Raw genomic sequence first — 13,482 nt, forward strand, 5'->3', positions numbered from 1 at the left:
CCTGTGCACGAATTTCGTGCACCGGGCCTCTAGTTCACATATAAGCAGATATACACTTTCTTTTTCTTGTTCTTGTTCTGAATATAAATTAAAGAAAAGATTTTCTCTAGTAATTTTTTAAAATCCTAGCACATTCTGAGACCAGTCTTCCTGAGGCTGTTCTGATAGGTTTTTGCTGTTTTCCTTGGATGTGTGTCCATTTCATCCCTCTAATTTCTTCTGTGTTTTCATTTAAAATATTTCTTTTGGCATGTCACCATGGAGATGCAGTCAACAAAATTCAGAGCATGATAAATTCTACAGGATGAACAACCTAATGTGTTTGTTTGTTTAAGACTATTTTTAGAGCCGTTTTAGGTTCACAAAAAAATTGGAAGGAAGGTACACCACCCCCTCCCCCTCACACATGCATAGCCTCCCCCATTATTGACATACACCACCCCCTCCCCCTCACACATGCATAGCCTCCCCCATTATTGACATACCCCACCAGAATGATACATTTGTTACACTTGATGAACCTACACTGATATATCAGAGTCACCCAAAGTCCATAGTTTACCTTAGGGTTCACTCTTGGTGGTGTACATTCCATGGGTTCAGACAAATATATAATGACATGTATTCATCATTATAGTATCATACGGAATAGTTTCACTACCCTAAAAATCTTCTTCAGGATAAACATCCTAGTTCCTCAACACATGAACTGTAAGAAATAAAAGATCAAGGGGAACCTGTGAACTGAAAGAGACCTATCAACTGGTGTTGATCTTATTTGGATATTGATTGAAATGAACCAACTATAAACAAAAAAGTTAAACAATCAGGAAAATGTTGACTGTGTATAATAAGGAATTGTTAAATTTGATAATAGTACTGTGATTAAATCTTAAAAAGGGAAATATTTTTAGATACATACTGAAATTTTATAGGTAAAAATAAAATTTCTGGGATTTGCTTCAAAATAATCTGGCAGAGAAGTGGGGAGGTATTGATATTGACCATTATTGAGCATGGTCAGTATGTTGTACATGTGGGTTCATAATATTATTCTACTAATTTTGTATATGTTTGGAATAGTCATAATTAAAAGTTGGAAAAACCTCCCCAAAATATTTTTATGGTCATATATATTGTTATGGGCAGATTCAAGACTAAAAATCCAATCTCCTGATCCTAGTTCATGTTCTATTACTATGTAGCTAAATTTACAACCCTTCTGCTTCCAGATGATGTCAACTTGCCCTTTCAGTCTCTGGAACCCCAAAGCCTTCCCTGGGAAATTTGTGGTGGTACTCTTAGATACTCAGGGCTTTAATAAATGGCCAGTTTCACTTGACTGGTTACCTACCATGTGAAACCATAAAGATATACTAGAATTACTAGGGTAAATCAACAGGCTACATGGGTTATTAGAATCAGCAAAGAGACTTGGATCCTAGTCCTAACTCTGCCTTCGATTTTAACATTAGAACTAGGACAGTGAGGGCGAACCTATGACACACGTGTCAGCACTGACACGCGTAGCCATTCCGCATGCCGAGGATGAAACATTTGCGAAATAACGTTTTTTCCTCAAAGTGACACACTACCTGAGTTATGCTCAGTTTTTTGGCGAAGTTTGACACACCAAGCTCAAAAGGTTGCCCATCACTGATCTAGGAGGTCAGGGATCATGTCTGCTTTGTTCACTACTTTACACCCAGTACCTACCTACCACTGTGCTGGTACATGGTAAGCAATACGTAAATGTTAAATGAATGGATTTATTTAGCCTTTCTTGGCCTCATTTTCTTCACATGTGAAACGAGATAGTTGGTCTAAATGATTCTTATGTTTCCTTCAACACTAAAAAATATTCTTTCCTGCTGACTGATTTTTTTAATCCTTTTAGGATTTTTGAAAAGAATTAGTGGATATCTTTAATGCTAGATAACATCAATAGATAGCATGCTCACTTCTAACACCTGTGACAAAAACCCCACAGTTATGCTGCATCCAGATCTCTTAAAAATAGCCTACTGCTTTGCAATTTCTGTTGGATTGGTTTTGTTTCCAAAAAGCAAAGGAATACTGTTCTCAATATTACCATATTAGAGTGTCAAGTTTAGGAAATTCCAAAGTCAAACTAAGAGGGTTAATAAAATGTTGTGTACCTGGTATATTTGTACTTTTCACTGAAACTGTATTGATTGCAGTATTATGTCAGTTTATAAAAGATTTGACATTTTGTGTCTTAATCAATAAAGAAATTTAAAAAAAATACACAATAAACAGTTCTGAACTCCAAAAAATAAATAAATAAATAATGAAATCCTCTGGGAATATTTTTAAATGTCAGGATCCCCAGAAAAATGCAATGAATCAGAATATGTGGGGTTGAAATCTGGCATTAAGGTTTGTGAACTACTTAAGTGGACTTATGATGACTTAAAGGAGCAGAAAATTTAGAATTAATGCACTGATTTTCAAACCATTTCTAAATATTTGGAAACTTTTTACAAACCCAATTAAAGCAAACAAATTAAGTATATATAAATAAAGATTTGATATTTTACTTCCTATGGAACCTTGGTGGGCAACTTTTGGGTAAATTGCAGTTATTGTCATCAGATCCAAATCCCAGTGACTAAGCACCTGCCTTTGTGAGTAATGCCTTTATTATTCTGATATATTTTTGCCTCAGGTATCTAAAGTTCATCACTGGATCAGGTCAGAGTTTATAGAAGAAAAATAATTCCTATACCATCCTTCAAAATCACCAAAGCAATGTTTTGAAGCTATGTAGAATTTTAAAATAATGAATATTATGCAAATATTAAAATACCTTGGTATTGAACACAAATACCCTAGCCGCAGAAGGAAAACTATAATTTAAAATGCTAAATAAATAGGGACTGGAGAAAGCATCTGTCACATTATTTTATATTCAAACATGAGTTTTCTTAGTATAAACTCAAATAGTGACTGTGTGAAAATAATTTTCTTATAAAAATAGGATATAATGAATTGAAATATTCAATCTGTATTGAAAGCTACTGAAGTACAAATCCGAAAATAGCTTTTATTTTCAAAACCTGTGTGGAAACTACACTAAAAATTATTTTAGTATTTATTTATAAGCCATGTAGTGTTTTTTTGTTTTGTTTTTTAAAAACCAATATTTGTTTAAAACAGACTTTATAAATTTTTATTATTGATTTGAGAGAGAGAGAGAGAGAGAGAGAGAGAGAGAGAGAGAGAAGCATTGGTTTGTTATTACATTTATTTATGCATTCATTGATTGATTTTTGTATGTTCCCTGACCAGAGATGGAATCCACAACCTTGGCATATCAGGACTACACTCTAACCAGCTGAACTACCTGGCCAGGGCTTAAAGCAGACTATTTTGAAACTGTTTCAGAAATTGCTTGTTTTTCATGTTTAAATTTAATAGTACCATTGATAGACATTTTCTTCAATTTCCTAAACTATGCTGGAAAATCAAAGATTTACTGTGTTTTTAATTAGTATTAATATGTAGAAAAATATATATATATATTATTAGGGAATCAAGGAAGCCTTGCCATTTTTTAAATCCTTACCTGAGGACATACTTTCATTGATTTGAGAGAGAGAAGAAGGGAACGAGAAGAACCAAGATGGCGGCATAGGTAAACACCTGTACTTGCTGCCTCCCACAACCACATCAATATTACAACTAAAATACAGAACAACTATCATCCAGAACCGCGGGAAAGCTGGCTGAGTGTAAGTACTACAACTAGAGAAGTAAAGAAGAAAGCGCATTGAGACTGGAAGGAGGTGCTAAGGCGCTGAACAGGCTGGTCCGGCACCCGGGTGTGCTGCTTTTTTAATCTGGAGGGAGATAGCCTCTGCGGAGGCCACCTGGAGGAGCAAGGAGTCCCAGACCCCCAGCCCAGGATTCCAGAGCTGGGGAAAGAAGTCCCTACTGACAGTAAGAACTACAGACTGTAAAAACAAGTGCGATTGGGGCTGAGTGGACATACAGGCTGCTAGAAACCCAGCTGCTCCTCTTAAAAGGCCGGCACCGTGAACTGAATTTACAACCTCCTGCTTGCTCTGAGCTCCAGTGCCAAGCAAGGCTCTGGGGGACCCAGACTGATACGGGGAGAAACTGGACTGTCTGGCATCTGGGCAAGAACGTAGGGGAGGCTTTCTTCCAGAAGGAGGTGCTCGCAGTGGTCATTGTTCCCGTGCTGGGACCTCCCCGGTGCAGGGCTGACTAGCAGACATTTCTGTTCACTCTGCCCTGGAGATTCCCTGAGACCCCGCCCCACCCAATTTACAACCCTATCCAAGCTGTGCACAGTGGCTTTTGCATATGAATGGCCTGTTCTTTCTCAGCCTAAAACTGGTCAAACAAATTGTAGCTGGGTCAGGGAACCCCAAAACTATCAATAAAAGGCCCAAGGCCGGCACCAGCACCAGCCTGCCTTGCTTCACAGCTGGGCCTTGTCTGGGCACTTCCAAACCCGATACAAAGAGGAGGAATATGCAGATCTCTCTGTAGCTCCTGCTGGGTGGCCCCAGGCAGTGACTGACTTGCACCTCCTTGGAGATCCAAGAGCCAGTGTACCCAGTGGTCAGTGTGAGACCATACCAGATTACAACTCTTCACATTCATAAGTAATACACTCAAGAGGCAGACTCAGTGAGCACCAAAGCCCCACTGAAGCAAGTCCTGCCCCATAAGAGTGTCTCCTGCACAGCAACTCTCCCACTGTAATTGCAGCTGGTCTGTACAGCCAATTGGTCTGGAGATCAATTCCTCCCAGTGATACCAACAGCAATCAAGGCTCAACTACAACAAGACTGTGCACACAGCCCACAAAGGGGTGCACCAATAGTGTCCACCTCAGGTGATTGCGGAAGCTGAGCCACTGGGCCCTCTTGGACACCTACTACACAAGGCCACTCTATCAACTCAAGGAGACTTAGCAGCTCCCCAATACATAGAAACAAACACAGGGAAGCAGTCAAAATGCAGAGACAAAAAAACATGTCACAAATGAAAGAAGTGGAAGAAAGCAAACTACTGGAGATAGAGTTCAAAACCACAGTTATAAGGTTACTCAAGAATCTTCTAGAAACCTCCGAGGAACTTAGTGAGACCTTCAAGGATCTTAGTGAGAATGCCAAAAAAAAAAAAAAAAATGGGAAAGGACCAGTCAGAAATTAAGCATACACTGACTGAAATAAAGAATAATATACAGGGATTCAACAGTAGACTAGAGGATCCCAAGAATCAAGTCAATGATTTGAAATATGAGGAAGCAAAAAACACCCAACCAGAAGAGCAAAAAGAATCCAAAGATATGAAGATAGTGTAAGGAGCCTCTGGGACAACTTCAAGCGTACAAACATCTGAATTATGGGGGTGCCAGAAGAAAGAGAGCAAGATATTGAAAACCTATTTGAAGAAATAATGACAAAACTTCCCCTACCTGGTGAAAGAAATAGACTTACAAGTCCAGGAAGCGCAGAGAACCCCAAAGAGGAATCCAAAGAGGACCACACCAAGACACATCATAATTAAAATGCCAAGTGCAAAAGACAGAGAATCTTAAAAAGAGCAAGAAAAAAAAAGTTACCTACAAAGGAGTACCCATACAACTGTCAGCTGATTTCTCAACAGAAACTATGCAGGCCAGAAGGAAGTGGCAAGAAATATTCAAAGTGATGAATAGCAAGAACCTACAACCAAGATTACTCTACCCCGCAAAGCTATCATTTAAAATTGAAGGTCAGATAAAGAGCTTCACAGACAAGAAAAAGCTAAAGGAATTCATCACCACCAAACCAGTATTATATGAAATGCTGAAGGGTATTCTTTAAGAAGAGGATGAAGAAGAAAAAGGTAAAGATAAAAAAATATGAACAACAAAGTGACAAATACATATCAACAAGTGAATCTAAAAATAAAATGAGTTAAAAATCTGATGAACAGAATAAACTGGTGAATGGAATAGAATCAGGGGCATGGAAATGGAACAGACTGACAATTCTCAGAGGGAGGGGGTGGGGGGAGTGTGGGAAGAGATTAGACAAAGATCTTATATGTATGTATGCAGTACCTATGGACACAGACAATAGGGTGGCAGGGGCCTGGGGTGGGGTGGTAACCGGGTGGAGGGGAACTATAGGAGGAAAAAAGAGGACATCTGTAATAATCTCAACAATAAAAATTTTTTTAGAAAAGAAGAATGAGAGAGACAGAGAGAGAGAGAAATCAATTAATTGCCTCCAATATGGCCCAAATTGGGGATCACACCCCAACCTGAGCACGTGCCCTGACTGGTAATAGAAGCCATGACCTTTTGGTGTACTAGATGATGCTCCAACCAACTGAGCCACACCTGCCAGGGCAGAGGATTATCCCTTTAAAGAACTCTTACCTTTTGCAACAGCATGGATGGACCTGGAGAATATTATGCTGAGCAAAATAAGCCAGTCAGAGAAAGATAAGTATCACATGGTCTCACTCATATGTGGAATCGAGTGAACCAAATAAACTGATGATCAAAAATAGACCCAGAATCACAGAAGCATGAACAGACTGTTGAACCTCAGAGGTAAGGCAAGGGAAAGTAGGTAGGAAGAGATCAACCAATGAACTTGTATGCATATATGCATAACCCATGGACACAAACAATGGGGTGGTGAGGGCCTGGGGGGAACCTATGTAATACTTTCAACAATAAAGATTTAAATCAATCAATCAATAAATAAATGTTAAACTTTGTAAGAAGCACATTTATTGTTTAAACTTTTTGTTTTTCAGATATTTAAATGTGTCAAAATATTCTTAAAATATTCTATATGATAAAATTTTTGAAATGGAAAAATGAACATTTCAAGTTCTTATTTTGGTTAGGTTTTATTTAAAGCACGATGAAGTAAGTCTGGCCCGTGGACCATATAAGACCCATGAAATCATTTGGTCTGGCCCTGCCAAGCCATTAGGGGAGAGTTAATTAAATGTTTGACCATATATATAGCAGGCTAATTTTTAAGTTGACAACTTTGTATGGCCTGCGAATGAGGTTCTAAATACCCAAATGGCCCTTGGCAGAAAAAAGGTTCCCCACCCCTGATTTATAGTAAGGAATACCACCAGTACTTAAAGCTTTATTTTTCACTTGTGTGGGATGTACTAAAAGTTGTTTTAAATAGGCATTTGGACTTTTTCATGGGAAAATTACTCACTTTAACATGTAAAAAGGAAGAATTTAATTGCTCAATTTAGTATCTATAGAATATTTTGAAGGAATATTCTTCTGGTTAACTAGATGTATCAAAGCATTACTGGACATTTATGAGTGTGTGTGTGTGTGTGTGTGTGTGTGTGTGTTAGATTATGTCCATATTTTTAGGGGAAATCAGAGGGTATAAAATATAGGTCATTAATTATGGTATAAATTACATCTTCATTCCAAACTAATCAAGGGTCTTAAAATTAAATTTTCTAAAATTACAGGAACTGTAAAAAACCTTACCTATGGGTTTTGCAGCTAGTTGGTTGGGAAAGCCAAGAATAGAACTTAATTTTCTGGACCTCTGGTCTCCTCAATCTTCTGTCCCCAAACTTGAACATGAATAGAGTCATGCACCACTTACCTACAGGATATGTTCTGAGAAATGCATTGTCAGGCAACTGTATCATTGTGGGAACATCACAGAATACACTTACACAAATCTAGGTGGAATAGCCTATTACAGATCTAGGCTATATGGTATAGCCTATTGCTCCTAGGCTACAAGCCTGTACAGCATGTCATTGTACAAAACAACGTGAGACTAAATCAAACAGAAGAGAAAATGATGCAATCAAGAGATGCGGTAATAAACACAACATGTAAGAGGTTGATGCCAGCATAATAAGGCATACTGTTTTGCAGCAAACTTTTTTTTACAAGTAGAAAGAGTACACTCTAAAACAATGATAAAATTATAGTATAGTAACTAACATATACTAGTAATATAGTCATTCTCATTATCAAGGAATATGTACTGTATGTAATTGTATGTGCTCTGCCTTTATATGACTGGCAGTGTAGTAGGTTTGTTTACACCAGCATCACCACAAATGTGAATAATGCACTGTGCTAGGTAGGACTTTATGATAGGAAATTTTCAGTTCTGTTATAATCTTACTAGAGGCCCAGTGCACGAAATTCGTGCACAGGGGGTGGGTCCCCTCAGCTCAGCCTGCCCCCTCCAATCTGGGAGCCCTTGGGAGATGTCCGACTGCCAGTTTAGGCACAATCCTGGACCGCTGGCTCCTAATTGCTCACCTGCCTGCCTGGTCACTCCTAACTGCCCCCCCCCCCCCCCCGCCGGCCTGATTTCCCCTCACTGCCTTTGTGTGCTGGCCTGATCGCCTCTAACTGCCCCCCCCCCCCTGCTGGCCAGGTCGCCCCCAACTGCCCCCTGCCTGCTGGCCTGGTCGCTCCTAACTGCCCCCCCCCCGCTGGCCTGGTTGCCCTCAACTGCCCCCCCACTGGCCTGGTTGCCCCCAACTGCGCCCCCCCACCGGCCTGGTTGCCCCCCAACTTCCCCCCCCCTGCTGGCCTGGTCACCCCCAACTATCTCCCCTGCTGGCCTGGTCGCCCCACGCAGCCTGCTTGTTCAGTCATTTGGTCGTCCCTCACTAACCCCCCTGCCAGCCTGGTCGTAGGCAGCCATCTTGTGAGGGCATGAGGGTTAATTTGCCTATTACCTCTTTATTATATATTAGGAACACTGGTGGAAATATAGTTATGCAGTGCATAAATGTAGTTTTCTTTAGGCAACACTCTGAATAATATAATGTTATTATCTCTACTTTGAAGTTAGAGACTGAGTTACAAAGAGGAGCTGAGTGATTGTGTAGGGATACCTAGAATTTTTGACAGCTCTACTTATTTGGCTGCTACTTCTTTGGTAATAATGATCCTCTGATACAATTGGAAATAAGTAATCACTTAAGCTGTTTTCCGGCTGGAACCATGGAGGGTGCAAAAGAGAAGAAGGTTCCTGCTGTGCCAGAAACGCTCAAGAAAAAGCGAATGAATTTCACAAAGCTGAAGATCAAGCACCTGAGAAAGAAGCTTGCCCAAAATATGCATTGAAAGGCAAGAAGGAAGCTCAGCTATGAAAAAGTTAAGCACTATCACAAGGAATACAGGCAGATATACAGAAAGGAGATTCAAATGGCTAGGATGGCAAGAGAAGCTGGCAACTTCTGTGTACCTGCTGAACCCAAATTAGCATTTGTCATCAGCATTAGAGGTATCAATGGTGTGAGCCCAAAGGTCCGGAAGGTGCTGCAGCTTCTTTGCCTTCGCCAGATCTTCAGCGGCACCTTTGTTAAGCTCAATAAGGCTTCAATTAACAAGCTGAGGATTTTGGAGCCATACATTGCACGGGGTTACACAAACCTGAAGTAAGTAAATGAATTGATCTACAAGCATGGTTATGGCAAAGTCAACAAAAAACAAATTTCCCTGACAGATAACTCTGATTGCTCGATCTCTTGGTAAATATGGCATCATCTGCATGGAAGATCTGATTCATGAGATCTACACTGTTGGAAAGCGCTTCAAAGAAGTAAACAACTTCCTGTGGCCCTTCAAGTTGTCTTCTCCATGAGGTAGGATGAAGAAAAAGACCACACCCATTTTGTAGAAGGTAGAGATGCTGGTAACAGGGAAGACCAGAACAATAGGCTTATTAGAAGAATGAACTAAGGTATCTACCATGGTTATTTTTGTAATCTGGTCAGTTAATAAACCGAATCCTTTAAAATTGAAAAAAAAAGAAGTAATCACTTAAACCATCCTCTGAAAAATAAAAAAATAAAATTAAAAAGTGCCATAAAGTCCACAATAAAATAATGTACAAAATTTCTCATGGGGAAACCCTCACTCAGAATCTCTGGATTCTTTTTTTTTTTTTGACATTTTTTTTTAAATTGAGGTATTATATGTGTACATATCTTACCATTACCCCCCCCCACACACACACACAGAATCTCTGGATTCTTTACCATGCAATTCCATTTTTATTTTTGTTTTTGTTTTCTTAAAAAGGAAATATATTTTAAAATATTTTATTGAATTTATTGGGGTTACATTGGTTAATTAAATAGGTTTCAAGTATACAATTCTATAATACATTATCTATATGTTGTATTGTGTGTTCACCACCCACAGTCTATCTCCTTCACAATTCCATTTTTAAAAATCTGGTTTCCTGGCTCAGTGCAGATTAGAAGCAAAAATTAGAAATGGAGGGGGGTGCAAAGCTTAAAAGTGGGCACATGGCCAGTTGTAAGAAGTGACCACAAATAGAGGAAGAAGATGCAAAACAGACACTCCAAGCTTAGTAGCCTAGGGTCCTGTAGTGTGAAGACAAATAAGTCTCCTGCACCTTAGGGTCCCTGGAGGTCATTAGAATATTAAAATATAGTGTAGTATTTGAGCATGATACTTATTCTGGGTCAATAAGAAAGGGTCCATTTGATATCCTCTGTTTAAGAAAGTATTTTCAAGGGGAAAAAATTACTGAACAGCAAGAGTTAGCCTATAATGTACTTATTTACAACCTGCTTTTGAAATTTGGAATTTAAAATACGTTAAGAAGTTTGGCACTCAAAGAGAAGTTTCATTTCTGGAAATTTAATTTATGGAATATTTTATTATTATTTTCCCTAGTAGTGCCAAATCAATTAGGCATTAATTGTAGTTGTTAAAGGCAGATCAGGATTTAGAGCCTTTGACTTAATTAGTTTAGTCCAACCCAAGCAGCACTAATTGCCTTTACTTTGGTGCTCATTCATAGCAGCACTTAGAATCCTAATATATAAAAACCCTGGGTCTGTCACATCCGAAACGACCGGGAGGCTCAACCGTTCACCAAGCTGTGCACATAGCAGGTGAACAGGCTGAACTGCTGATGTCTCGGAGAGAGAGAGGCGGGGCTGATCAGCAGTGGCAGTGGCTGCTGGCGAGGCCGGGAGAGAGAAGCAAGGTGATCAGACCCTGCTTCTCTCTCCCTCCCCAGCAGCCAAGCCTCTCTCTCTCTTCCAGAGGTCAGCAGTTCATCCCACTTGCCAGCAGCCTGGACCGAATGCCAGGCTGTGTGTGCAGCAGGCGAGCATGACCTCTCGGAGAGAGAGAGAGGCGGAGCTGATCAGCAGTGGCAACCAGCAGTCAAACCTCTCTCTCCCAGAGGTCAGCAGTTCAGCTGCTCGCCAGCAGCCTGGGGCGGCTGCTCATCAGCCCCACCTCTATGATCAGGCCTGGAGATGCTGACTGGCATAGAAACTGACCAATCAGAACCAAATCTGGGTCAACCGTGAGGAGCCAGTGGCTGCCTAGGAGGCGGAGCTTTTGACACTGACTGGCATAGAAACCGACCAATCAGAACCAAATTGTCTGGCAGAGGAGGGTAGTTGGGGGCAAGATCAGGCCTGCAGAGGAGGGCACTTGGGGGTGAGATCAGGCCTGCAGAGGAGGGCAGTTGGGGGCGATCAGGCCAGCAGGGGAGATCAGGTCAACAGGGGAGGGCTGTTGGGGGCGAGATCAGGCTGGCAGGGGAAGGCAATTGGGGGCAACCAGGCCCGCAGGGTGGGCACCAAGCCTGCAGGGGAGGGCAGTTGGGGGGGACCAGGCTTGCAGGGGAGGGAAGTTGGGGGTGACCAGGCCGACAGGGGAGGGCAGTTGGGGGTGACCAGGCCAGCAGGGGAGGGCAGTTGGGGGCCATCAGGCCTGCAGGGGAGGGCAGTTGGGGGCGAGGTCAGGCCGGCAGGGGAGGGAACTTGGGGGTGAGGTCCGGCCAGCAGGGGAGGGCAGTTGGGGGCAAACAGGCCAATAGGGGAGCAGTTAGGTGTTAATCAGGCCAGCAGGGGAGCAGTTAGGGCGTGATCAGGCTGGCAGGCAGAAGCAGTTAGGGGCAATTAGGCAGTCAGGCAGGCGAGTGGTTAGGAGCCAGCAGTCCCGGATTGTGAGAGGGGTGAGAGGGATGTCCGACTGCTGGTTTAGGCCCAATCCCACAGGGGTCCCAGATTGGAGAGGGTGCAGGCTGGGCTGAGAGACACCACCCCCCACCCCCGTGCACAAATTTTATGCACCGGGCCTCTAGTATTTTATAACCATCATCTTTTAATACCTAGAAAGGAAGCAACATTGCAAGGTATTTGAGAGAGTGGGCACTAGAGTCAGACTGCCTAGGGTCAAATTCTGGCCCTAATATTTACTAGCAGTACAATTTAAATTACTTAATCTGACCCATGCCTCGGTTTTTCACTGTGTAAAATAGTGAAGGTAATATAACTATCTCAGGAAAGTTGTGAGGACTAAAGCTAAAGCAAGTCAAGTCTTAGCACAGTTTTTGAAACCTTGCTTTATACAAGGGCCCTATTAGGAATGCTTCCTGTGGGAATACTAAATAATGATTTACTGTTTCTTACTGTGAAGTGAATTGTTCTTTTCTCATCTTTGCACATGATACAAATCATTTTAGCTAACTTTTAATGTTATGAACATGCTTTTACTTTTTACTTGATGCTAATGCTCTATAAATGGATAAAAAATATCTCATAACAGAATTCTGCTCTTACAGACTACCCTGTTAGAGACAATTTTAGGCTTATTTAGACTGGAAGAAGTATAGTAGTCTGAAGTGTTTTACCTACCTAACAAGTGCTTAATCATTCAGTAACATTTAAAATATATTTCGAACATGAGTGTCTTTGTAATTAGTTTTTTGTTAATGACCTCAACAAATGCAAGCAGGATCCCATATTAATCATCAGCTCAGTATAATCTGTTTTGTTTGTTTGTTTGTTGTTGTTTTTCGTTTTCTCTGTTAAGTGGGCTGGAGCTTGACAGGCTTTCGGGTATCTTTTCTGTGTTCCAGAAATTGACCTCAGGCTTCCCACTACTGACAGACTGCCAAAGTGACTTGGAGAAACTTAGTGAAGTTCATCATTTGAGTTTCAATGGAGCAATTCAAAGCTGCTGAAGAAACTACTATTATGTGTGCCCCATGTATTCTCTCAATCCTTGTAGTATTCCTGTGAAGTAGGTGGTTTTACTCCCTTTTACAGAGGAGAAGACTAAGGTCTGGAGAAATTAATTTGGTCAAGATCTCACATAGGGTAAATGGTAGAAACAATATTCAATAAGTTAATCTGGTCAAAAACCCATGCTCTTTTCACTATGTCCTCTTGCCTCTCAAAAGGAAGTACAGTGGGCCCTAACTGGTTTGGCTCAGTGGATAGAGTGTCAGCCTGCAGACTGAAGGGTCCCAGTTTTGATTCCGGTCAAGGGCATGTACCTTGGTTGTGGACACATCCCCAGTAGGGGGTGTGCAGGAGGCAGCTGATCGATGTTTCTCTCTCATCTATGTTTCTGAACTCTCTATCCCTCTCCCTTCCTCTCTGTAAAAAATCAATACTATATATGTGTAT

General features: G+C 41.1%; 1 protein-coding gene and 1 pseudogene across 1 annotated transcript in view; both read left to right on the plus strand.

The window, feature by feature from the left end:
* WDR44 (WD repeat domain 44) overlaps positions 1 to 13,482 on the plus strand; it is a 92,739-nt gene that overhangs the window by 16,673 nt on the left and 62,584 nt on the right. The gene's annotated exons all lie outside the window — the stretch shown is intronic.
* On the plus strand, positions 9,014 to 9,932 carry LOC103299965 (60S ribosomal protein L7-like; annotated as a pseudogene).

Source organism: Eptesicus fuscus, chromosome 1, assembly GCF_027574615.1.
Source record: "Eptesicus fuscus isolate TK198812 chromosome 1, DD_ASM_mEF_20220401, whole genome shotgun sequence".
In the NCBI taxonomy this organism is placed as follows: domain Eukaryota; kingdom Metazoa; phylum Chordata; class Mammalia; order Chiroptera; family Vespertilionidae; genus Eptesicus; species Eptesicus fuscus.